This window comes from Tamandua tetradactyla, chromosome 5 (assembly GCF_023851605.1).
Source record: "Tamandua tetradactyla isolate mTamTet1 chromosome 5, mTamTet1.pri, whole genome shotgun sequence".
NCBI lineage: Eukaryota > Metazoa > Chordata > Mammalia > Pilosa > Myrmecophagidae > Tamandua > Tamandua tetradactyla.
Genome location: NC_135331.1, coordinates 68,732,297 through 68,757,437, shown reverse-complemented (window position 1 = coordinate 68,757,437; position 25,141 = coordinate 68,732,297). Strand labels below are relative to the sequence as shown.

The following is a 25,141-nucleotide window of genomic DNA, read 5'->3' as shown; positions in this document are numbered from 1 at the left end:
AGCTAATGACTGGCATAAATAAAGAGGCATTGATTCTCTTATTTTCTTTATTTTGCCATCAACTCCTTTAGAATATTAGTGGGACTTACTACGTGCTGGGGGGTTTTACTCAGATTTCTCATCCTCAGGATGACCATGAAGTTGGAATTTTTGTCTTCATTTTATCTACGAGGAAACTGAAGCCCCTGCAGTTTATGGTAAATGGCCCAAGGACACCCAGCTAATTAGTGAAACTGCTGAGATTTGGACACATTCCTCTGTCTGGAAGCACTGATATTTTCTACTATATTATTTAGGTTGAAAAGAAAATTTTTGAATGTATTAGGGAGAAATAAACTGAAGTAAAATTGCTAAATCTTAATGCCCCCTGAGACCATGAAAAATCAGTGAGGGATAATTTACCATAACATTGATAATTTTAAAAAATGACAGTAACGCAACCTTTATTTGAATTGGGTGCTAGGTATGTACCTGCATTATTTTAACTCTCACGTACAACTCTATTTTTATGACCATTTTACAGGTGAGTCTCAGAAAGGTTAAGGCGGCTGCCCCAGCCCCAAGGGCCCTAAGTGGCAAGGTCTGAATTCCCACCCAAGCCAGCTGTCTCCATCCTCCAAACAGATATTCTCCATGTAGCAACGCGAGGCTAGCATAAAATAGCAATGACTTTGTAAGCGATCACTGTAAATCTGTGTGCGGAAACATGAAATTAAATATCAGTCTTCTAGTTCATGTTGTCATAATACTTTACTACAGGAAAGAAATGTTTTCTTGGATGAAGTAACAATAATTTTCATGGACAGATAATTATGGAGTGTGTTTTTCTTTCAACCCGTTTGAAAAAAAAAATTAAGAGTGAATTTGAGTGGTTACTCTTTCTCCCTCTGAAAGATGGTTTCGTTGAGGGCTGTAGTGGGGTGCTTGTCGGGGGGCTGGGGGCGGTGGGGCGGTGGGTAGGGTCCCTGCTGGGGCTGAGACTGTGGGTCTCTAGAGAGCAGGTTAGAAAGGTCCTTGAAGGACACTAAAGGAAAATCTGGACTTCTCTGAGATTTTGCTGCTAGATAGTCCTGCAGTGAGAAAATGGGAGAAGGGAGCCACTTAACCTTCCCTTTCTTCAACAGGACGTGCTCTTCCATGCCACATGACCATGAGTACCCCCCTCAGGTGGGGCTGCTGCAGTAGCCTGTGGACTACCCACCACCCCAGTGTGTAACATCCCATCACGGGGAAACAGGTCCCGAGTTGTTTTTAGCCACAGCCCATCTGTAAGATCCAAGTTTCTTTTATATATGGCATTTTAAAATTCAAATTTCAGCCCAAGGTTTAAATATTCAGTACAAATATATTTTCTGGTACACTAGAAATTGTATATGTTCAGCTCTTTTGATATAGCTTTACTCATGTGACAGATTTGTCCAGAATGAAGCGAAACTGTTAGACAGCATGAAAAGAAAATTCTCTGATTTTTCTGCAAAAGACTGGTCATATCAAAATCCTCTGCTATTTGTAGAGCCAAGATATCAGGGCCCAGGCCATACTCAGCTTTTATGTAAGGTCCCCCAGATGCTCCTGTTGTTGAAATGCACTGATCTCTGGGTGGTGAGGATTTGTCATTCATTCATCCATCCAAAATATTTGTTAAGCACCCATTATGTGATGGCTCTGTTTAAACCCTGGGGGTATATGGCACTCATGTGAATGAGGGAAGCAGACAGCAGACAAATGGGTGAGTCATTTTGAACATAGAAGGTGAAAAGTGCTACGGGGAAAATGAAATGGGGGATAAGGAGTGTGTGAGTGTGTGTGTGTGTGTGTGTGTGTGTGTTTACACAATGAGGGGGTCTTTCTACAGGGAAGGCCTTAAGAATAGTGTGACATTTGAGCAGAAGCATATGAGAAGTCAGGGAGCGGGTCTTTCAGAGAGCTAGAAGAAGACTTTTTGAGACAGAAGAAAGTACAAAGGTCCTGAGGTGGACATGAGAAACAGCAGGGAAGGGACAGTGTCCGGCAGCTCACATTAAACCTCTGTCTGGGGTCCCTCCGAGACTTCTGCCACAGCCCAAATCCATTCAGTCACTGCCTCCATCCTAAAAGGGCCGAGATCCTTAAAAAGTCTAGGAGAAAGGGCCAGAACTCCACAGTGACTGGAGAGTGTGGTGAGCCAGGGACATTTACATATTTAAATACTTCCCTCATAACCAGTGTGACTCAAATCACTTTAATTAATCATTTAAATCCTTCTCACTGGTAGGTATTTCAGGCATTCAGCTTTATGTCAATTATTGCATCCTCTTAAAAGAGAGGCTTTTAAATTAATTAAACCCATTACACTTGAATATTTGATTTCTGCCAATACGTAATTTTAAATCCTCCCTTCAGAATAATTTGATCAGGACTAGTAAGCCTACAAAAATGTCTTAAACCTGCACCTGGGAAAGTATCACGCTGTCTCTGGACTGAGGCAAACTGGCCCCTTGGAAGGGACTTTTCAGTTTCGCCCAGGCAGGTGAATCTGCAGTGTGTATAAGTGCCCAGGGGTCTTACAGGTGCTGGGGCTTCAGTCTTAGAAATTCTGATTCCAAGTCCCAAAATCTGTCCTAGTTTGCAAGCTGCTGGAATGCGATATACCAGAAACAGAGCAGCTTTTTTGAGGGGGAATTTATTAAGTTGCAAGTTTACAGTTCTAAGACTTTGGAAATGCCCAAATTAGAGCAAGTCTATAAAAATGTCCAAATTAAGTCACCAATAAGAGGCTCCTTTCACTCAGAAAAGGCTGGTGATGTTCAAGGTTTCTCTCTCAACTGGAAAGGCACATAGTGAACATGATGACACCTGCTAGCTTTCTCTCCAGGCTTCTTGTTTCATGCAGCTCCCCCGAGGGCATTTTCCTTCTTCATCTCCAAAGGTTTTCAGCTGCGTGGGCTCTTGTGGTTCTTGTGGCTCTCTAGATTTCTCCACAATGTTTCCTCTTTTAAAGGGTTCCAGTAAACTAATCAAGACCCACGTGGAGTGGGTGGAGTCACATCTCCCTTTAATCAAAGGTTAATACCCATGATTGGGCATGTCACATCTTCGTAGTCACATCTAGCTAAGTTTCCAACCTACAGTACTGAATAGGTATTAAAAGAAATAGCTGATTCCACAAGATGGATCAGGATTAAAACATGACTTTTCTGGGGATTATAATCCTTTCAAACTGGCACAAGGGCTCTGGATTCTTTTTCCAATCAAGTGATTTTTTTTAATGAGTTAGGTTTGGGAGCCACTGATCTGGTGTAAAGGCAATATAGATTCTATGTAACACATATTTAATATAGAAGAATGAAGTGGGGCATCAGTCTGACTAAGGTGATGAAGGCACAATTTTCACTCTTTCCTCTGTGTAGCTGTGGTAGTTAAGGAAGCCTACGCTATGCTGCATAACAAAATAATCCCCCAATCCTAGTGACTTAATACTCTGAAGTCTATTTCTTGCTCATGAAAAGTCCAGGTCTGGTGTTCTTTATGGGTGACTCTCCTCCAAGCAATGCCCTAAGTATCCTTATGTTTTCCATCTGGGGTGTCCCCTAGGGCTTCCTCAGAGACTCTTACAGGGGTAGCTGACAAAGAGCGCACCCAGCTTTGTGTGTCCTTTTTAGGAGCCAGGCATTGTATAGTACCACAATTGTGTCATATTCTATTGGGCAGAACTAGTCACTCGGTCCCACCAAATGCAAGGGGTGCAGGACAGGTAGCTCTCCTGTGTGCTTAAGAGGCAAGAGAAAGAGTTGGTGAACAGACATATGGTGGGGGGTCTGCAATTATACTCCATGTTCCATTCCTCAATGCAGTTTTCCATAGGTTTTCAGTGTTTTTTCCACTAGGTCTTCCTGACACTTCAGTGTACTCCAGTCTCAGAATTAACTCTGTTTCTGCATTCAGCTTTAGTTGTAATTAGCATGAAGAATAAACCAATCTGGTTAAGCCAATTTACGCCGAGATGAATTGTGTAATAGACACCTCTGCTTCCCAACCACCCCAGAAATCACTTGTGGGAGACTCATCCCAGAGGTAGCATAGCTTTTTTCCCTTTCTTTACCATGGGTTCTCTAAAAGATTCAGTATTCTTATGTTATTGGCAGCATGGGTTTTTAGGGGCCAGAGTAGACCACCTGAAGGAGAGGATGATTCTTAATGTGGTGATTGTGAGTTGGGGACTTTTTGTACTTACTGAGAATATAAGCAGACAAGATGTGGCTCTAGGAGGAGCACACTCACAGTCAGAGGGGACTTGGTTCTAGGGTATGACAAACCATAGGTACATGAGGTGAACAAACGAATTAAGCAATGGCACTACCTGTGACGCATAGACCCGTGGTCCCTAATGGGTGGTTCTGAACCAGCATTGTTAGCATCATCTGGGAACTTCTAAGGAATACAAATTCTTGGCCCCCATTCCAGACCTACAGAACTAGAAATTCTAAGCCTTTCAGGACACTTGTCAGGGAAACTCTTACTCATTTAGATTAGATGGCTCCTGCTTTTATAAGTTGTCTAAAAAAGTACTCTGCAGTAAGAATCAATATCCGGAAAGATAATGCAAGTGCCTACCCCTACCAGTTCTGTTTCGTCTGCGCTAGCTATGTAGTAAAGCAGGAAAACTTTCCCAACAAATTTTAAAGGTAATTTAAAGCAAATGTTGATTCCTAAAGTGGTTTTGGTTTTTCTCTTGTTTTAACTGATTATTTTTGGCCACCTTCTTCTTTTATCTGTCCAGAACTCTGGGTATGGTGATATTTTAGGGGTCTGAAATATGTCATCCTAACAGAGGTATTGGAAATAGTTCCACTCCCACCCCCACCGACTCCCGCACATGCACACTGCCTTGGATGAAATGTACCGAACAAATTAAACCCATGGGGATGAGAAGGCATTATTATGAACCTCAGTCATTATATGTCTTGAGGATAGTGGAGAAGAGGCTTAGGAACAGAGTCATCTCCACTCTGGGAGGGCCCTGGGACTTGCTTTCTAGCACAAATTTCCAGTGTGTGCTCTTTCGTACAAATTCCCGATGTGTGCTCTCTCTTATATGAATCCTCTTTCATAAAGACTGGTTCCCCTGAGTGTAGACCTCCCGGACCTTCCGCAAACATCAGTGAATGAATTAAAACCTCAAATAAGCCACCTCCAAAGGGGTCTTCTGGCATGTCAGAAACACTCATCTGCTCCCCAAATCCCACCACCCAAATGGCCACCGCTAGAGTTGTCGGATCGAATGCGGTACACACTCAGTTCAATTTGAATTTCAGATAAACAACGAATTATGTTTTAGTAGAAGTATGTCCCATATGACTGCCTTATAACTATGGGATGTACTTCTAGTGAAAAATTGTTTGTGGTTTATCTGAAATTCAAATTTAATTGGCCATCCTGAATTTATTTGTGTGCTTAATGTGGCAACTTGAGCCAGAATTTATGCGACTCATGGCAAAGAAATACTTGGAGGCTGCTAAGAGGTCCAGAGCTTATCTCTCGTCTAGTCCCTAGTTAGCAGAGACACTTTGCCACTGGATTCCTTATTAAGCCATCATTACTTCATTATTGCCTCTTACCTTGGGTATCCTCTCCTTTCTCTCCTCTCTCAGTATTGTATTTTTTCTCTGCCCTGTTCCTAGAGAGAAAGGCAGACCTAGTAGAGACAGTTCTAACCAATCTGAACTCTTCCTTAAAACTGGTTTTTAGATTAATCTTTTCATTTGGAGTTTGCTCATACCTGGATGTTCCTGGGTCAAAGAACCTGGTATTTGTAGAGGCCTAGCTAACTGAGATTCTCTTGTATGGTTTTTATCTTCAGTGAATCATAAAGAGCTCTGTAACTCTCAAATGTAGTTCTTTGTGTAGGTAAGGGTGGCCCATTTAATTAGCATCAATTAGATGAATAGAAACAACTGTCCCTTACCAGCTCAGGCTCCAGGAGGAAACCAGAGCACACAGTTTCAGATACAAATAGACTCAACAGGCTCACTTAGCCTTTGGTGTGCAAATCACAGAGACCTTAGTAGCAACCAGGTACAGCCATTTTGTTCTTTCTGTCCTAGATTCCAGTTGCTTCTTCCCTAGAGACCTTTTATGCTTGCTTAGTTCTCCACGAAGTCAACAGGAACAGAGGAGCACGAGGAAGCCTCTAAGAGTGAAAGACTCTGACCCAATTTCATGTTCCCAAAGTTCAGTTACTTGAAAGAATTCAAGCCTCTAAGGGGCAGAGCCTTGAATTACTGGGCCCTCACCCAGAATCTCTCCTAGATCAGGACTGCAAATTCCTAGAATCTTTTTCCTTTCCTCTCCTTCCCCTCCCCTTCCCTCTGTGTGTATGTTTCACTTCAGTGGTGTCAAGAGACGTTTGAAAATCAAACTGCTGATTTGTTTTTTGGACACGGAGCCCTAATTATCTGGATAAAGTTCTGCCTGGGAATGACCAGCTGTTGCTGCCAATGGCTGCTGGGTTATACTACGGAATGAGGCAGGGTGTAAGTGATTTTTTTAAAGGGCCATTGGACGGTTACTAGATGTGCAGCAGTCATTGGTGGTCTCAGTTCTGTCTCTGCTGGGGGAGGCCTTAGGTTTATTGTTCGCCTAAGGAACGCTAAGAGAGTGAAATTTTAAAGCTGGATAATAAGCATTTTAGGCTTTGTAGAAATGTGGTCTTTGTCACAACTACTCCACTCTGCCCACTTAGCACAAAAGGAATGGACATGACGTGTCAATAAAACTTCACTCATGGATACGGAAAGGTGAATTTCATATTATTTATACATATCACGAAATGTTTTTCTTTTTTTTTTTTCCTAAACATTTCAGAATGTAAAAACCATTCATAGCTTGCCAGCGATACAAAAACAGGTGGCAGCCTGGATATGGCTCACAGACTGGAGTTTGTCCGTCCCTGAACTGAAAAAACAAAAAACAAAAACGAAAACCCACCTGATACTAAAGGTTGTGGCTTCGTTAGGGAAAGGGGGCATTTTTGCTTTATCTGCCTTATAGCTTTAGCTGAGCACAGAAGTGAGGGACAAAGAGGCCTTTTGTTGGTTTTTATTTTTGTGCCATTTTTAAAGTATACATGCATACTTACCTATCTGCATCCATAATGGATGCTAGAAGTAGAAACACGTTTTCATGTTACAGTTTATGTTTTTTTCTTTGTCATTTGGGATGATGAGAAGGAATTCTATAAAATATAATGTGATCTGATTATGTTTTTTAAAAAGCACATCAGACACACACACACAAAAAAACCTGGGCTCTATGTACATAGTTGTAAAATGTTTTGGAAGGTTTTTACGAAATGGTAACAGTGGCTATTCAGGAGAATTAGGAGTGGGATTGGTGAAGGATGTACTTGAACTTTTTCTGAATTATTTGATTTTTAAAAAAATGAGAATTATTCTTACATTATTTGTGGAATTTAAATTAATTGGTTGATTAAGTAATTCATTAAAGATATCCACGAAAAAGAAAGCAACATGCAGCTCCTATGAGCCTATAAATGCAATTCTTCTGTGATTTTGGTGACATTGTAATCCTTTCATACAGACCCTTAATGGAAAAACAACTTTTGTAAAATCCCTTCATCAAGGAGGGAAAGATAAATTGGTAATGTTTTGGTCTTGTAGGGGCAAGAATATCTTTCCAAGCGATATGATATCTAAAATGATGTAAATGTATAGTAAAATCCCACAATCTAATTTTACCATGAATCCAACCCATGAATCCAGAGTTTTAGGACACATTTCTCACTAAAACACAAAAGGCCTTAAAGCAGGTGGTGTCTCTGTCCCCTGACACCAACGTATTTTAATAAGGTTCCAAAAGATTTTCAAAGTCTTTGGATAAATTGGAACTGACATTTATGCTAATTAGTTGGGTTCAGGAGAGAAACAGGTAAAATTGAATTATAATGGGCTGCAAACATTTGTTTAAAAAATGATGGCTCTGAAAAATATTTGGTTCCATTTGTCAGTTATTTCATATCTTGCTACTCGTATTATTCCTTCCACGCCTGGTGTATTAATCTGGTAACCTGAAATCTTTTTGTCTGCCTGTAATAGGATAGGCTGTTTTTCTGTAGCATCTGTCTCCTACAGGAGGTGAAAGTACTTTTCAGAAATGGCTTGGGTTGATATTATTAATCTTCATAGGCAGAGAAATTCTTTGAATAATTTAATAGCCAAATGGTACGAGGGGGGCTTTGTATGAAAGTGAATTTTCCTGTCAGCTTTTAAAATCACAGCGTGGCAGGCCTTTCATCCATGCAACTCAAATATCAAAACACTGGATGTTTATTCTCTTTTATGCAGGCTCTTCTATTTTTGTACCACCCAAGGCGTTGGGGAAGCATCTCGAAAATTCTTGTTTATTTTTATGTTTTTCTGGTTTTAGAAAACAACAAACCCCACAAACAAACTAACCAACAAAAAGAAAACCCCTCTTGTTTTATGAAACAACAGATGCTGCTTTTGACCTTGGGATTTAAGGGCAAAGCTATTCTTGTTTCCATGTCTTGAATTTCTTGCATTGGCTAGTATGGAGACAGCAGTTGGAAATGAGAGCTTTTGAAAGTGTATGAATGATTAAAAAAAAAATCAGTCTGCACAGCTGTTGCTAAAGGAATCATTTCTTCTCTCCTTCCAGTTCACTGATATACAGGGTTTTTATCATTTTTATTGTGTTTTCTTATTTATCCTTGATTGGAATCATGCTCGGTACAGATGTCACAGGCTCTGGGTGTCTGGTCTCCTGTCTGACATCCTGCTTCCTTGTGAGGGTGCGTCTGGTTGGAGGATGATGCATTTTACTTGCAGGGTCCCTTTGTCCCTCTATGTTGGGGTAAGGAAATACGGCCAGTTCTGCATTAGGCAAGTCGAAGTGGGAATATTAATAGCCAGATACATTTTTTCTCTCTGACACAGTGCCTTTACAATGCTGATTGCTTGTCCTGTCTTTTGGAAAGCTGTTTGTGAAGGCAGCAAAAGCTTTCCAAGAAATCGGAGGGCTAAGTGAAATTACTCTGCAGGGAGCATGCACACATGGGAGCTGGTGGTGGTGGTGATTTTGTTCGAAGACTACTAGCAGGTTTTCTTTTAATCAACATCAGTGGGTATGCACTGAAGGTTTTTGTTTTCTCTTTGTGTAAATCATGTGCTTGAAAAGGGCATTTTGATGATAAGAAACTCTCACCTTTGAGCAACAAAGGAAAGAAATTAAGGAGTGACTTTATGTTCTCGCATAGTACTGAAACCAGAAATATTTTTTCCCTTTAAATGTCATAAAACACAATTGCATCCCTTTTCACATTACATTTCCCACTTCAGGAAACTGACAGTGAGCTGACCAAATCAATTTGATTCTCTTCATAGATAATTTTACTAAATATTTTCTTTTTATCTTCTGGATATAACCTTTTCTGTATTATCATAATGAAAGCTTTGGTAGCAGTTTATGTAATTTTATTGATCATTTTACAGGCAACAACCATGACGTATTAGAATGTCAACATGGGCACGTAGGAAAATTTAAATCAAAACCTAAACATTGTTGTTCTATCAACTATACCTGCTAATTAAAGAACAGCAAAGCTGTCAGTGTGGAAGAGTCGGAGGGTCCATGGACGGTCCTCTAGGGCCCCTCTCTCCTGGTTTGACCATGGAGCAAGACGAGGGAGTTCATTCTCCCTATGGAATGAGGGTTTTTTGCAGAACCCTTGTGTAATCCTACTACTGGCAATCAAGTACTCATTGAGTAACCCCGCGTTGATTGTCCTCTCCGGATACTTTCAGGGTCATCTTATCGCTTATCTCCTCAGCATTCTTCCATGTTTAGATGAGGGCAGATGTTTTAAATTTAAGGGCTTAGAGACAGACTCTTCCAGTAAAGTGTTAGTTAAGCAATCCTTCTGGAATTAAACCTTTTAGAAGCCATCATTAGACTATCCATCAGAGTAGCTGGGATATACAACAAGGCAGTTATCACCTTTTGGAGAATATTTTAATGATCTTTTTAGGGCATTTTGCCTGTCTGCTTTTTTAAGTGTTTTTTTTTTCCTCAAATATTTTAAGAAACTTGAGGTTATAAAGGAGTTTTAGTAAACTTCATTCTAACCAACTGTTCAAATATCCATTTTATTGGTACAGGAATTCAAGGAAGGCTTTTTTTTTCCAAAGGAAAAATTCTGATTTATTGGATTTTTATGAAATTGAAGATGTGGCAAAAGTTTGTAAGATGATAGAAAATCAGATAAGTGGTAAATATAGGTTATTGATGGAAGGGTAGGCAGTTAATTTCTGGATTAATGAAAATGATTCAAATCTTGGAGGGGTTGTCTGATATTGTAGGGGAAAGGACATGAAAAGGTGGAAAATTTCTCCAAACACTCAGTTAAGTTCAGCCTATTACACTACATTTCATGTTTTTATCAATTTAAAAAGAACCAAAAGAAGGAAAGGATGATCATAATAATATTATGGAGAGAAGCACATTTCCAGAATCTTCCACCTACTGACCACCTCACTGATGACCAGACCAGCTGCCAGTTGCTGGTTCCAGGCAGAATGTTGGGGAGTTCTCTGGGGTTTGTTGTAGGCTGGCCAAGGAAGGCTTTTAAACTTCTCCACCCAACCAACTAACCAGTCAACAAATCAAACTAGCCAGCCAACAAGCCAAAGAATCAATTAACCAACCAATCAATCAGCTTTGCTGAGTGTTTTGCTCTGGAACTCTTGATTGCTAAAAATTTCCCAAAGATTTTTAGGAGTACTCGGTATGATTCCTTCCATATTTTGCTTAGAATTCACCTGTGCAGGATTGTTGCCCAACAGTGGTAATTTATTCAATAAAATTATGGAAAGTTTTTGCCTCTGGAAAACTCTGAAGTAAAAGAGATAAAGCATTCCTCAAGATAGAATTTCATTTTTGATGTTTTGGAGTGTAATTTTTAACACTATGGGTCTAGCACAAATTTTCTTTTGCGCTTATATTATTGGGAATGTTTATCTTTGGAGTTCACTAGGATGAAATATATTGTTTTAGTGCTTAAAGTAAAATTTCCTAATTTGAGAGCTTAGAAAAGATGGTTTAGCCCTAGTACATTTAGAAGTTGCTTTTTTAAAAAAAGTATTTTTGGTCTTTTGGCAAAAGGAGAGTCCATAGACCATGTAAGGGACTGCAGCTTAAAAATAATTTGTTTCTGAAGGTTTATTCTTTTCCATATTTCTTTGTTTGAGTAAAAACACTGCTAGGGGTTTTAGGAGAATTGATTTCAACAGGAGAGCTAGAACATTTCTTAGTGAGAGAAAAGTCATACATAAAATAGGAATTGAATTTTTAAACTTTTGCTTTAGGTTCCTCTAAAACTTTCTAAGTCCATGTAAAAAATCATTCTCTTTAAATAGAAATTTAGGACCATTAGTAACTAAAAAACAATCTCTATTTTGGAAAATGATTACTTGGATTCAGTGTTTGGGTTGTATGTACCTTTGTGTGGGTTTAAATTATGTTAGGCCTGCGTTTTGACCAGGCATTACAAAAGCGAACCATTCATAGTAAATAACTACATAGATGGTTTGAAGACTGAGGAACAGCAGCAAACCTGTTTCCAAAGATACTATGATCTTCTCATGAGGCGAGGCTCAGGTTAAATTATGGAGGAAGACATGCCTCCTTTCTACAGTGAGGTATGGAGACACAGCATTCCTTTTGGGTAGAGACTGATGTAGTTCAAACCTCAGTTTCTTATGTATTAGCTGTTGAACTTCATGTAGGTTATTGCAACCCCCTGAGCCTCGAGAGTTGGGCGCTTTCTAAGTGGCAGACACAATGCTAGGAGTAAGCAAACGGCTTCCTGTCCTCAGGGAGCAGTCGTCTCATGGGAAGCGTAGACCCACTCACCCGTAGGTATCATTTCTATCCGTGTGCTGGGTGCACCCCCGCTCAGAGAAGGGCGCTGAAGTTCCAGCACCCATTCATTAGGCACCTACTGTATGCCAGGCATAGTGCCAGGCTTGGCTTCCAGCAGCAGACAGGACCCGCACCCTGTCCTCCGTGATTGTGATCGTCAGCGAGCTGTGGGCTTGCTAGGCTCAAACTGAAACCAAGAAGGTGCCCTGGCCCAGGAGCTGGAATGCTTTGCTAGAGACTTAGGACTTTGGTAGTAAATCCATCTTCCCCAGAACTTTAAATTCCAGGACAATCCCCTGAGAAGAGCTTAGGACCCGTGGCATCATCCTGTTTAAGTCCTTTTCAGATGTGATCTTACATGAATTATAACGTGTGATCGCTTGTGTATTAGTTCTTCAGACAAGTCAGATGAATAAACAGTAGATAAATGGGTAAATATAAAATACTCTTTATAGTCATGTGGGAACTATGACTCAGGCAGCAGGGCAAAGAAGGAGCACAGGCATGAGCCACTTGTATATATTTTTCCCTTTTAAAGCACAGGTGGGATCACGTCACTTCCCTCCTGAACAAAGTTGAGTGGCTTCTCACTGCACTCAGAATAGCCTGTGTTCACAAGCCTTTGTGAACTGTCTTTCATCCCCAAAAGTGCTTTCACATCCTTTTAGGTCCTCTTGGGCTCCAACTTACCAGGTCTATTAGCTGTTCCCCTGAAGACCAGGTTTTATACTGCCAGGTCTTTACTCATGCTGTGTGGTCAGCAGGGAATACATTTTACTCCATAATCATTTATAAAATCCTGCTAATCCTACGGAACTGAGTTCAGCTGCCTCCCCTTTCATGAAGCCTTCCGCAGTCCTACGAACCAAAGTCAAGGATTTCTTCCTCTCTGTTCCTCGTCCTTAGCCTCTTGTGTGTACCACTGTGTTCCTTGCTTTTTCCCATTCCTCCTTGTCTGGAGTGCCTTTGCTCATCCACCCGCACATTCATTTAACAAATATTTGTTGAGGGCATCCTCTGTCCCTGGCACCATGCCAGGAGATGGGGATGTCATGACACCCAGAGAACATTTGGGGCCTGTGCTCCTGAACCTTACTGTCTTCTGGCAGAGCTGGGCAGCAAGGGCAGGGTCAAACCCACAGGGCTAAACCTGAAGCTGTGATAAGAGCAAGGAGGAAGAGGGAAGTTGTGGCTCTCTCCTTCTAGCCTGTAAACTCCTTGAGTTCAGCGTCAGCCACTTGTTCAGTAGAGAAGGCAGTAGGGTAAATCAGCTATAACCAAGCAGTGGGGTACACACTCTCCTAAAGGGACGTTCATTTGAAGTAGTGCATAACATCACCTGATGTTTGAATAAATGAATGAATGGAGGAGTATTATGTTTGTCCATTTCAATGCAAGGACAGGGGTGAGTTTAGGACATTCTTTTTCAACCCTCTGTTAAGAGGGAAAAAATGTGGATTCCCAGTTAACAACATTGCCATCAGTTGAGGAGGCTGAAATATATTGTTTAATGCGTCCAGGTTCTGTATGTCCTTAGAAATAGAGCTGTGTCTGTGTCACTGTGGCCAGTGAGGGGCATTACAAAGCTAGAATCATGAACTATTGAAATAGTAACAACTCTTCCCCTTTTCCTTACAAAGTAGAATCTCATCCCGCAACCTCTCCACTTCTCAGGCAATTTGTTCTTATCCCCCTGATTGAATGGATCTAAGATAAAGTAGCAGTTCTTTTGTTATTGGTGGTGTTGTTAATGATTGTTAGAATTTGTATTGCATATTATATCTTCTGAGTGTTTTACTGTGGTTGCTTAGGAATTTATGAAGTTATAATGTATTTTTGTTTGTTTGTTTGAGATGGGAAACACAGAGAAAGGACCCCATGATGCTCAAAGACAATTGAAAGCAGCACTAATCAGATATTCATTAATCTAGGGTGCTGTCCTCCTTTTCTGCCTGGAGACCCTTTCCCTCCTTCTGCCTCCTGAATCCCTCTCACTCTAGGTCCAGTTCAACTCCATCTCTATAGTTCTCCATTATTACAAGTCACCTCAGGTCCCACAAACCTCCATGGTACTTTAATAGATCAAGTTTTGTGTTTGTGAGTTTTCTGGCATATATTACAGCGAGTTTCTGGAGAACAGGTAACCAAATTCACCTAGTGGGCATGCAGGAAGCATCTCTCGAATGAGTGAACAATTAGATGTGTGAATGAGTGAATGGAATTCCTAGAGTTGAGTTAGGTCAAGAATTCCCAGTCTTTTAGCAGCTGCTTCCCATTTTATAGACCCAAGGCTATCTCCACGAAGCTTTAAGGTGAGTCCCTAAGCAAACCACGGAGAGGTGGGAATGGAGTGGCAGTACCAGCTTTCAGGCTCTGCCTGGATTTCCTAGCTTTGGGATTCATTGAAATTGTCAAACATTTTCCCGGGCACCCCTCTTGAGACCATGGCTCTGAGGTGCCAGCCAAAGGTTTTAGCCCAATGGGGTCTTAGCCAGAAGGGGCAGATTCAGGTCCGCTATTGTGGCTTTTAGTAGAGGGGTAAGGCTGAAGTAGAGGTTCTCCTCATCTAAGAGTCTTCTCTGATGTCCCAAGTCTACAGGCTACATTAAAGGATATGGTTGTAAAAAAAAAGTTACAGTCTTTGCTTCTCGTCTATGTATTCATGAGCTCCTTGTGATAAGGCACCAAAGATTCACCACTTATTGAGCACTGAAAGCATTCAGGATAGGATGTTTACATCAGCCCCAGTACCTCTGTTTTCCTTCCCATCTTGTATCTTCCTTTCCTTTGTTCCGCATCCTCCTCTACCCAGCACCTACTATGGAGCCTCGCGTGTATCAGATGATACCATAGGGGTCCTGCTGGAATGGAGGAAAGCCCTCCTGTGCTGGCATCCAGTGGGCACTTAATAGGATATATAGGCTGGTTCTCAGTGCACCCAGATCCTCCTACACAGCAAAGAAGAAAGATAGTCTTTGAGCAGCTGATTTAACACAATACGTGATTTATTAGAGGGAGTGAATTTTCAAAGAGAACTTCTACTGGCCTTTTTTTTTTTGCATGGGCAGGCACTGGGAATGAAACCCCGGTCTCGAGCATGGCAGGCGAGACCTCTGCCTGCTGAGCCACCATGGCCCACCCTCTCCTGGCTTTTATTCTCCCAATTAGGGGAATGGGATTATGCTTCTCAGGGGGATAGTTCTGCTTTTTTTGTGCATAGTTTCCCCCTCTTTCAGTTTATGCCACGGGACCCTTTTTCTCTTAAACCTTACCCAAACCAGAACCTGCTTTGAGGCAATGAGGCCATGTGTTTGTTATTTTATATTATAGGAAGCTCCTCTTTTTCTTTCTCCTCCTCCTCCTCTTCTCCTCTTACTTCTTCTTTTAAATCACACATTAACTCCTCATTATTTTATTTGTGGGAATATTATTTTAAGGAACATCTGTTTCATGACAAAAGGAGCAACTCTAGGCTTTGCTTTCTAAGACTGGTAGGTAAGGAAAACAGAAGCCAGCCATTTCTGGGACTCGCTCTGCTACTCATTCTGTGTGTCATCTGGCAAGTCCTCTAACCTCTGCATCCACAATTGTCCTAATCTCTAAAATGAGCCACTTGAAGAAAAAGATTTCTAAATTCCCTTCCATCCCTGTGATTCTAGCTAGGTATAATTCTAAGGTGATTGTTGTTTTAAGAGAAAAGACAGTAAACAGCACTGCAGATAAAGACAAAGATAAATATTCAAAATTCGACAAGCTGGGATCCTTAGAGGCAATATTCCTGTTTTTGAATTTATAAACTACCTGCTGGTAAAATCTCTCACATAGTTTCTAAGCATTTGCATTCTTCCAAACACTGTCTCTGTGATTGCAAAGCAATTCCCCTGAAATGCAATCTCTTTTCGCTGAGGCATGCTGGGTGGATGTGGAGTCCACGTGGAGAAGTTAAGCACATACACATCGTAAAGGTCCGAAGTACATTTAATGGCACTCTGTGGTCCAATACTCTCATCTTTAAGCATTAGTAATTGCCAAGAATGCTTAGGGAGAAACCCCACACGGGAGCTGCTGGATTTGGGCCATAAACCAGAATTCGAGAATATGCATCTTGTGAAAGCTAAAGTCATTAGTGTTGTCAGAGACCCACAGGTGATGCTACTGAATTAATGAACTGGGCATTGTGCCATTTCTGCTGATAAAAATGAGGCGATTTATTATGTTTTAGCACAGTAAGTGAAGAAAACTGGTAGTGACTGGATAGATTTTAAAAATTTAAAAAGTGATGATGCAACAGGATAAGGACCCCAGTTATGAGAAGAGTCCTGGTACAGAGGTTGGAGGTGCCCAGTCAGATAGGTCTCCTGACTCACTGGGTACCAACCAAAACCAAGTGCTAAATGGTTGTGTGCTCAACTCTCAGGGTCCATGAGGAAATATTCCTTCTGTATAGTCCAGCTCTCATACTCCGGTTTCTAGAAAGTGGTTTCTATTTGAAAATGGAAATATTTAAAATAATATACTAAACATATTCCACAGGCATTTTTTTTCAGATTATAAAAATAATGTTTTTTCAGATAAAAGTTTTGCAGGAGGTGGAAAAATCAGAAGGTGCTTACAAGTGATAACCCCACCATCCAGAGATAACTTTTATAACCTCTTGGTGTATTTGTGTATTTCCACCCCGTCTTTTTTTTTTTTTTAACCCTTAATTTAAGCACAGCACATATACAGGCGTGCACACATCTTTTCTTAATCCTGGGTCAGACGTCATCTACCCGTCCCATGCTCTTGTGCCATTAGGGCTGGTGTTCCAATGGTTGCATAGAACTTGTACTCTCCCTCTTCCTTTCTCCACAGCTCAGTGGGTTGAGCAGGCAGCAGATTCCTGAGGAAGGGCTGAGCAACCCCAGACACCCTGTCCACAATGCATGGGCAACTTCCTTCACGATTACCCAAGAGAAGTCATATGTACTTTGGGGACGTAGAAGCTTTCTGGCCATGTATATATCTTAGTTGTTGCAACCTTTCCCACGCCTGCAAACCGAGCTATTTGGGAGTTAAAAGAGTTCCTCAAAATGGAGGTGGCTAAGTTTGGGCTGATCTGATTACAGCAAAGTTGATGATGGACAAGAAAAACAATGAAGATGGGTTTTATTCTCTAAATTCCTTTGTCAAGAAAAAGAATTTGTTGTTATAATGCTCCACTTAGCAGAATGGGAAAGCCAGGGAAATAGTGCTTGGAGGATATTTGCAATTAGCATTTCCGGGTGAGCTGTGTCCAGGTGACGCATGCTTGCCTTTTTGGGAAGATGCTGGATTTTAAAAGAGTGCCTCCAGCGGGCAGCAACCAGCATGAATGAGCCTTGAAATTTGTCAGATGTGGAATGGTATTCTGGTTTACTTCCCTTCTCTGTATGATCTTAAGACACACAACTTCTGTAAGCATCACTTTTCTCCCTCCTTTATGCACCATAGATGGTGATGCATACTTCCCATATGTAAGGGAGGTAAATAAAAATATAAGTGAAGTTCCAAGCACATAGTAGGTCCTAACTAGTGAGCTTGCTCCCTTCTATTTTCCCTAGAGGTTTGTGGGAAGTGTGCTGAAGGAAAGCAATTTAGCAGTGAATAAAAATAATGGTATGCTAATATTTATCCAGATAAACACCTTGCAGAAAACTATTTGTATAGTGTTAATCACCAGAAGAGGTTCTCATCATATCTCAAGATTTGGGTGAGCAAGAAAGGTCTGTGAATTGATTTTTTTTCTGTTTTGCTGCAGGAATGTACCTTTATATTTACGAATAAATCTTGCAATGAATCTTTTTATTACATTCTCATCACTCTACAGGAATTTTAATGAAAGGGAGTGTTGAGAAATTGGGATTTGGAGATCAATTTGTGGCTTGTGTTGACAAGGCACATACATTTAGGGGAACAGATCCTGATCTGAAATAAATGGGTAGCCCACGTATTTCATACATGATGTTCCTGGGAGAGAATAAAAAGGTAAATATTTGATTTGCTTCTTGCTTGTGGCAACCATTCTGAACAGTGTGACATCAGCTTTTTACTCTACTTACAGTCTGTAATATGAGGAACTAACTAATAAAATGTGTATGTGTGTGCTTGAAAAATAAAGCCTAATTGAAATATTAAGTATTACCATGTAAGGAGATTGAACAGGAAAAAAGAAATTGAGAAAATTTGTGTACAAAGAAGTAAAAGAAGTCAAGCAAATGTCCTTATTTTTCAACTCCACATTTTTTCCTTGCACTGTTTACCCCACTTTTCTAAGTTTGATGTACTTCAAGTGATAAATGACATATCATTGAACAGAAAATTCAAACATCATCCCTTTAGGAGAACCATTAGTTTCAAATGAGGATTTATTTCCCTTCCTCATTTGAGAGTGAGGAAGAAATGAAGTCAAACCCATCTTTCCTTTCACCTTTAGGCTTCAGGAAGGTAGGAATCAGATTTACTGTAGCATAAGTAGAATACTGCTATACTAACTTTGTTATTTTGTTCAGTTGCTCCCCCTTTTCTTTCTCTCAGTGTTTAAATTCCTAAACGATCACTTCTCCATTCATTAATTGATTCAGTCTTCAAACATCTTTTCTATGCTAGCCATGGGGGGAGAAATACATAGATCTCACACTCTTGGTGGGTTGAAATATTGCAAAAAAAAAAAAAAAATTGCAGTTCATCAGCTCCCCGAGAGGCTGTATCAGATTCAGTGTGAACTGAGACCCAGCATGGTAGAGGGAGAGGAGGTGCAGAGCAGGGCAGCCCCTGGCATTATGTGGGAGTCCTTTACAATTTGCCAGGGGGAGAATATAGGAAAGACACTATGGAGAGAGGAGAGTTAGCAAGGTGTATCTGCTGTAATAGATCAGTTTTTAAAAAGAGTTGGTAGATTGTCAATAACAACTGGAAATGAATAAAGAAGCAAAGGTGGCAGCCGAATTGTGGAGGAGTTAAGTAACTGGCAAGGAGGTAAGCAATTAAAATCCAAATCCTCTTTGGATCTCAGAAAGAGGATTTATTCACAAAAGCAGAATGCAGGAAGAGTGGATGGTGAATTAGATGAAGGTGTTCTCCCCAGAAGAATTGTTCTCTGTTGAATTGCCTCCCCCTCAAAAGACATGTCCACGCCCTCACCCTTGGTCCCATGAATGTGCACCTGTTTGGAAATAGGGTCATTGCAGGTGGAGTTAGTTAATGTAAAATGAGGTCATTCTGGAGTAGGATGGGCCCTTCATCCAATACTAAAGGTGCCCTTGTAAGGAGGGGAGAAGAGGCTCAGATAGACACCGGACGGTGGGGGCGGGGAAGGGGAGAAGATCCTGTGAAGATGGAGGAGGTAGAGACTGAAGGGATGTGTCTACAAGCCAAGGAACACCAAGGATTACCACAAATACCAGATGCTAGAAGAAGCAAGGGAGGATTCTCCCCTACCGTTTCAGCGGGAGAATGGCTCTTTGGGCCCTTTGAATTCAGATGTCTAGCCTTCAGAACGGTGAGGCAACACTTCCTGTTATGTTAAGTCAGGCAGTTAGTGATATTGTTACAGAAGATCTAGGAACCAAAGATCAGAAAGAGAACAACAGCTCCCAAGAAAAAGGCAGGCTACTAATCAGAGCAAAAAGAGAGAGGTCACTAGGATTTTACCACTTAAAACAAAAAAGTTTATTAAGGATGCTTAAGTTTTTTTTTTTTAAACACCCAGCTGTTTGTGGGATACCATGTTATAGAGGTGTTATCTAGCAAGATTCTGTACAAAGAAGTCTCTCTTAATAAGGACTCCTCTCCCCATCCCCTTCATTTTAAGACTAGTGGTTCTTAAAATTTTTGTCTCATGCATGCTTTATAGTGTAAAAACCTATTAGGGATCCAAAATAACTTTTGACGGGGTGGGGAAGGTATACATATCATTGCTTATTAGCTATTATTAAATATTGAAATCATATTTAAAATGAGGAAATTTAAAGATGCAAGAATATACAAGCTGGTATACATTCCATCAAAGTGATGATGCTGTTTCATGGCATATAGCTGCTGGAAAACTCCACTGTACACTTGTGGAAAATGAAAGTGTAAAAGGCAAATAACATGATAATATTATTACAAAGATAGTTATTACAAAGATAGTTTTGACCTCATGGACCCCTTGAAAAGGTCTCAGAGACCCTAAGAGGCCCCAACCCACACTTTGAGAACCCACACTGTAGACCATCAACACAGAGCTATTTATGTTTAAGATTTGGGGCAACTCTGACTCTTTTATTCAGTAAACTGGCATTTGCCTCTTTGTCTGGGATGAATAAACTTGTAGGCAGGGTTAAAAATATAGGATACTGAATTTTATAGACTGCTTCTGCAGAATGACCAGAATTGGGACTTCTGGTGGTTAAAAAAGAAAGAAGAATGGATAACAACAAAAAAAAAAATCAAAGGTTTCTAATTTTTCCATCATTGTTTTGAAACATGTTAAGTTAGATTTATGAATCAAATTGGTGAGGAGAATGTATTTTGTGCATATATCATCAGGAACTTGTGGTCCTCGGAGTCAGTGAGCATGAAATGCGTCCATAATCTCCAAACTTGGAAGTATTTGGTCAGAGATCTCCCTGGCAGTCCTGGTTTATGTGGATAATCCTGCAGCAGAAATGGAACTTGAAGACTGAGGCTGTTCTCACTTTCAGCTTGTGAGGTTCTGCTGGGAGCCATGGCACCAAACAGCAATTCTACCAATCCCAGCCTCTCCTCGCTATCCCCGTTTATCACCACCACCCATAAAATCCAATGTCAGAATAGTTCAAAGGCCGAAAGAACGCAATCGAACACAGGGTTTGGCAATCGCATGAAGGAAGTTCAGCATTAGGGCAGAGGTTTTTGAGACGAGTTTCCCTTTTCCCAGTCGGCCTCTGGTGGTGGCCTTGAATTCCTTTGTCTTCATCGTCCTTCTGCAGAAGCCCAGTAGATAGATGGGCCTCCATACAACGTGCTGCTGACTTCATGACTCGGTGTGGTGTCTGCCAAATCTGACCAGCCAGTTCCCAGGGCTGCCTGCTGAGATGCTTCCCATCACAACAGCAGAGCACACAGATGCCCTCTCTTTAGATGGTTTGTTATTTCAAGAAAAGCTGAGCGCGGAATTGCTGAGGAATCACTGCCGCTTCTGACCACGGAGAGCAGATTTCCCCTACTGGTTGTTTTTTTTCCTCAGCTTCCTGGGCTTTAGTGGTATTTACATTTAGGCCCTGTCATTTCATTCTTTCATGAAAATCCATTTGAGTGATGCTCTTGGCACCCAAATATAATTTTGGGGATTCAAAACGAGTCCGAATGTCTGAGTCTCACCATTGATCACAGAAATGGAAAGACTAAAAACATTTCGTTTGCTTATTTTCCATGCTGTAAAACCTGTAACATGTCATTTTGCATGCCCCAAGGAGCACAGCTGGCATACATAACCTGTCTTCTTACTATATATAACATTGCTTTCTACTCCACACTATCAGATCTGCGACACAAAGTTAGCAAGGGTTTAACTTCCAGGTGACATATTTTCTTTAATGGGTGAAGAATGATTCAGGTTCTCTGCTGTTCTCACATTCAGTGTGGGCTTTTTCTCAGTGCTGTGGTTGAAGATAAACAAAGAAAACAAATAAATGAAGTGACATTTAATGGCCATATTAAGACTGGGTTATACTTAAAGTTACTCTCGCTGTTATTGTAGCATTTGATAACATCGTTCTCAAGCCCCTTTCTTGCCTAAAGCTGGCCGGTGGCTCCATCTTTCTCGATTCCATCCTGGGGCTCCTTGTCTGGTTTCCTTGCAGAGCTTTTCCATATGGGCATCTGCCGACCTGCATGTAGTTTTTTTTTTGCTGCTCCTTAACACTTCTTAGACTGGAGTTGTCAGTTGTCTTACTTTCCTGTAGCCATCCCCTTCTGTATTCTTTCTGTTCCTTCTTTTCCACACTTCCTCTCACCTACACCATCTCTGGATTACCCCACCCCCACCCCACCCCCGCCACATTGTCCATCCCAGGCTACACTCCCTCTCAGAGCCTTCCTCAGCTGAGTCCTGAATCCACATGGGTGGCTGCCTTCACCAGGTCCTCTGTGCATGCATATCTGGTTGTGCTCTGCTAAGCCAAGCCTGGCCTGCCGTAGACTGGCCTGCAGCACTTGTCACCATCGCACATGCTGCCTTGCTTCCTCTGCTCACAGGGGCCTCAGACAGGCAATTTTGTCTTCTTCACACCACCAGAGCGCTCGAGCAGAGCCGGGGGCGGTGTGTAGAGTGTTGAGGCACGCGGGATAAACCTCGAAGAGCCGGGTGAGAGAGTGGTTAGATGACCCTCAGGGCGCCTAGTTCTGAACTTTGTAACCGTGTTGCCTGTAAACACTGTGCCACGTGCTACCCCAGATTCTGGATGGAAAGTTAGGTCACATAATCTGACTGTTGTGAGATGTTCCATAGTCCATATTTATATATCCAGAAAAATCAGAATGTGTGGTGGGCTGTGAAATAAACTATTCTTACTGATGTTGACGAAAAGGCCATGTTCCATTTCTACACAGATAGCAGACAGTTTGGTACTTGAAATGTGCATTTTGCAATGTCAAATAAATGTTATGGTATGAAAATGCTAAGGATTATTGATGTTAATACTGCTAAGGTATGTTAAGCCATCCAGAGACTGGAATTGGGGGGTAGAGGGGTGATAGTGGATGCTCAGCTCTCCTGGAGTATGGAAGGAGGGAGGGCCGACTGGCAGCAACTTCAAAATTTTGCCCAGTAGCAGCTGCCTATGTACTTGACACAATGAACAGTAAAAGATACGGGAAGATTCACCTAGGTCATGCTCAGTATTAGAGCGAATATTACCCTGGAGCTGTGTAATAAACAGAAACTTTGTTCTGTTTGAATTTGTGAGCCTCGTGTTGATTCGTGTTAGCCCTGCCACCTTTCTTATGAAGGCATTTTGCTGGAACGTCATTACCAGACACCTGTAAAGAAAAACAGTCACTTTTGTTACATGAATCTGATTTTGCATCATGCAAACACAACTGGAAAGCCTTCTTGAAAATGATAATAAGGAGACCAGATGATGTGGGAAAGAGAGTTTCGGTCTAGAGGTGGAGCAGATGGGGACTCCCTGGGATGGAAATGACCCGATGCCTTGTGCAGGTGCAAAGGACGGGCTTCATAAAAGAGGAGTGGGAGAGGGTGCAGGGTTGGACTGAGTTGCCATTCTTTTATGTACATATAATATCTTTCAGTTTTTCTCTTTAGATATCAAAAGATTATTTATAAAGAACCCATGACTTTCCTTTAAGACATATAATGAACTCATTCATATGTGGACTTCTGTCAGAATTCTGAGGCATATGCTCTTGATGATTCAGCAGAGAATTCATAATTCCAAAGACAATTTTCAAGTTTAATGTTGGGGACCCCACTGGACATTTTCTCATACTTCAGTTGCAGATGTTGTGCTGTTTCTCAGGGGCCTCGATCACAGATGAGAATTGGTCTCATCAGCCTGCAGTCTGCCCGCTCTCTTGCAAGCATCTCCTATTGCATTCTTTCTGTCCTTCCATTTACCTAATTCATCGCACCTCAATAGCCCCCTTGATTCCCCTCCCTCATGGTCCAAGAAGACATTTTTAGCTCAAGTAGAAAAAAGAGAGAGAAATCTTTTCAGTTGGAGCCTCTAGAACTGTTCGAAACTAGGAGTACAACTCCCGGACGGTTCCTTCATCAGGCTCTGCCCTCCAGGAGAGGGCACAGGCTTTGTCCAACTCATCCCTTAGCACTTCTGTTTTCCGTGACCTACAACTGTAACCCGCACTCAGCTGCTGTTTATTTTTTCTCCCCATTTTTTTTAAATGGAAAGTTTACAATTTAGCAGAAGAATTTAGAGAGGACTACAATGCACCCTTGTATACTTTTCAACCAATTTATCAATTGTTAACATTTTGCCATTTTTGCTTTGTCTCCTCTTATGTGTCTTGGTATGTTTACACCTACATTAATTTTTTTTTCCTGAACCATTTGAAAGTAAGTTGTAGACATTATCGTTTCATTACTAAGGACTTCAGCATCTCTCAAGATCAAGCATTTGCTCCTGTGTAATCATGAAATCATTCAATACCAGGAATTTGACACCAGTACAATATTATCTCGTACACATTTAGTTGTCCCCAGTGGTTCCAGTAAATATGTGCACAGCTGTGCGTTTGTCTTGATCAGAGATCATGCATTGCCTTTAGTTCTGTCTCTTTCACCTTCTTTAATCTAGTTTTTCTGTCGCACCTTCCCATGCAGTTGTGGAAAAGTCCAGGTCTTTTGTTTCTAAGAGTACTGTGCAGGTGGTGTTTTGTCCTTCCCATTGCAATACATCGGGGGCCACCTAATTTCCCTTCCTTTCATCACTGGTGGTGCAGAGGTTTATGCTTTGATTAAGCTGGTACCCACTAGAGTACGCGTTGTAGAAGATATTTCTTCTCTTACCTTTTGTAGGGTGATCTTTTGAGGACTGTGTGACTCACCTGTCCTGTCCTTCCCTCTCCCCCCAAACTATGACCTGATGGTTTTGGCATCTGTTGAGAATACTTGCCTGAGTCAATTACTCTTTTGGTAGTTTCTGAAGTCCACAGCCTTTTAACTGACACCACCGGTTTGTAGGAGCCATGGAACAGTGTGCTAACAGAGCTTCAAGGCAGAAGCAACTCCAGGACACTGACTGACCGAAAATGTCCCCTATTCATCTTTGTACGCTCGCTTCCTAGCATAACACCTGGCACAGAGAAAGTCCTAGATAAACATTTAAGATTGAGAAAATAACAAGAAGGGCAACACTTTGCTATTTTTTGAATTAGTTCTAACCATTTCTCCTTAGAACATGAGGTTAGTTTCCTCAGAATAGCCTGGAAATTTGAATGTTTCATCATTGTGCAGTGTGGTTTTTACCAACATGCAGCATTTCCTTCATCATCGTCATTTACATTGAAAGCACAGATTTCTACCCACCAGTCTCTGCCCAGAATCATCTTTAAAGCAAAATATTTCCAAGTCCTATAAGGAAATGATGTTCTCCCTCCCAGAAATAGTATCAGATGTCATACTTTTTTTTTCCTTTCTCTCTCTGAGAAAATCTCTTACCACTATCAAAATATGTCATGTTAC

The 25,141-nt window shown here is 41.2% G+C and overlaps 1 protein-coding gene across 7 annotated transcripts in view; it reads left to right on the top strand.

Annotated features, from left to right (window-relative positions):
- The window catches only part of TNIK (TRAF2 and NCK interacting kinase), a 404,859-nt gene that overhangs the window by 140,584 nt on the left and 239,134 nt on the right, over nt 1-25,141 (top strand). The gene's annotated exons all lie outside the window — the stretch shown is intronic.